The sequence below is a fragment of the Dacryopinax primogenitus genome (genome assembly GCF_000292625.1).
Source record: "Dacryopinax primogenitus strain DJM-731 SS1 chromosome Unknown DACRYscaffold_21, whole genome shotgun sequence".
Classification (NCBI taxonomy): Eukaryota; Fungi; Basidiomycota; class Dacrymycetes; order Dacrymycetales; family Dacrymycetaceae; genus Dacryopinax; species Dacryopinax primogenitus.
The window spans coordinates 500,718-503,197 of NW_024467218.1; positions in this window are offsets into that span (position 1 = coordinate 500,718).

Sequence of the window (2,480 nt, forward strand, 5' to 3'; positions counted from 1 at the left end):
TTGACGCGGGCCGTGTATCGACACAGAGACGTGAGCCTGTTCAATATGTACCTAGTGGGAGGGGACAGCCAGGAGCCTTCTGGAGCGCTGAGCGATATTGAGTATGCGGCCGACTGGACCTCCCGTTCTGGGTTCCACACAATAAGAACTGTGAGACTATGCTGAACGATCTGGTGTTGCATCCCGGTGCATGTCGCTAATATCGCTCTTAGGGCACTCCACTCTTCATGGCTGCAGAGAAGATTGCCTCTCGTTGGATGTACCTCCCACGCGATGCCGTCCGGCACAAGCGACGTCAAGCATATAAAAACCGCGATCCATTTGGCCAGACTATCACACACACTGTCGCTCCACAGGAGGGCCAGGTAGCCTCGGAGCCACCTGAGTTTTGGAACACTCCACTTCATGATCCTGAAGATTTGTACTGGGTCGCCGTCTACAAACTCCTCCATAGCGTGCCTGCCGCACATCCGGTGCCTGCACCGAGGCAGGTTCAGACTCGGAACCTCCTGTTCGGGTATGGAAACGCATCAAATGATCGCAAGGAATTCATGAGTTTTGGTCGGCTGTCGGAGCCCCTAAAGACACCGGCAACCGACCCGGAGATGGTACCGGCCGCATTCTTGCCATGGTGGCTTGTCCTGAAGGAAATCGGAGCAGTCATTGCGAGAGCCCATTATGACTGTGAAGAGGAGTGGAATAACGACACGTTCTACCCCAATTTACAGGACATCTGGTCGCTTTTTGACGACCTGGTCGATACGATGCCACCGGATCTAGAGATCGCGGATTATCTTGACCCCAAAGACGATGCGACACCGACACACCAATCGATACCGGGGAGTGAATCTCCCAGTCAAGGCCGAGCGACGAAGAAACGCAGAACCAATAAAAAGTAGGAATTTTGGTGCATCTATACGCCTGTAGAGATATACAACTGTGGCACTCATTACTGTAGTATCGGACGGAATACCACAGGAAAGCATGGTTGTATGGCAATTGTCCTGCTAAGTTCGATCGAAGAATAAACAAGTCCTGACAGCATACCCCGCACACGTGACAAACCTCTTCATGTCTGGAGCTATTCACAGTACATTCAAGCACATTGTCACCGTTCGAGTAGTATTAGCTTCCTCGTTATAGATTCATCTTGTTAACTAAAGAGCAACTATGTAATCAGATTCTGCACACAAGATAATGCCTGCATCGAACACAAATCTTGTGAGCTACATACGATACGAGTGACCACCTCGAACTGAGATAACGAAGTACTAGTTTATGGACAGGGCGATGCTCGCCCCTGCCACAAAGTAGTGGCTCCTTACCGGGTCTTGGTCATCCAGCATCAATCCAGTGCTAGTGCACGTCATCCAGGGACTGGTCCCATCACATGTCAATAATGGGTACACATGCTTATCACACTAGTACTCATTATCACCTTTGCTTTGTACTCTTACCTTTCACTTGTGAAATACACTCATCCTCACCTCTCTGGCAACTCTTGTTGTTCTTGTGCATGTCCATGGCTCCTGTCCCTGCCAAGTTTTCCTACTCTGGCCAAACTAGATCAACCATCGCACCAAGCACTAGCTCTTGCAGTGCTCACTTGGGCTTGTACAAGGCCTCGGTGACCATTACAAGCCAGTTCCAGGCATGATCAACCTTCAGGTGCTCCACAATGAATTTGTAGCTTGTTGTGAACATGGTCATGCACTTGCAGTGCCCATTGCAACTCAGACACAATCTTCTACAAGCCACACTTGTAGAACTCTCTCCCTCAAAGCCATGGATGAGTGTGAACAAGAAGAATGGGCAGAGAGAGCATGAAGGTTTGCAAGTACATATTGTATAGCCTTATTCTTCTTTGTGTACCTGCTCATGATGTCATCCAGAGGCTCCTGAGGAGGCACTTGCAAACAATTACATTGCTTGAACACTTGGAGCTGATCATGTGACCTCCACATGGTCAAATGAGCCCAACTATGCTCCCATGGACAAGGACAACCACATGGAACTTGGAGATGATGCCACGCTTGGAGCAGCTGATGAGGCTGGAAATGCCCTTGAGTCCATGTGGCACTTGTGCAGGTATGTGAAAGGGTCACATCCATGTGCACCAACTTGCTTACAGTCCAAGCAGGAAGAGGCATTACTGCAGCTGTGCCAGGCATTGAGCTGGTGCAGGTGTGCATGCCTGTTGATTGGCAGCAACCACACATTACTGGGATGCACAAGTACCCAGTCTTGTCCAAGCTTATCTCACCTGGTGCCATGATCCCCCACCACTGGCAGAAGTGCAAGGAGCCCCTCAGGATGGTCAAGGGCAGCCCCTTCATCTTCTTACATGGGATGGTATGTGGTTCATTCCCATGTGAGCATGAGCTTACAGGCATCCTGTTAGGGCAACACAGGCTGACTAGGTCTGCTCACCTAAGAGTACCAAGAGTCTAAGCAGGCAACAAGGAAGTGGAGTAGACCTG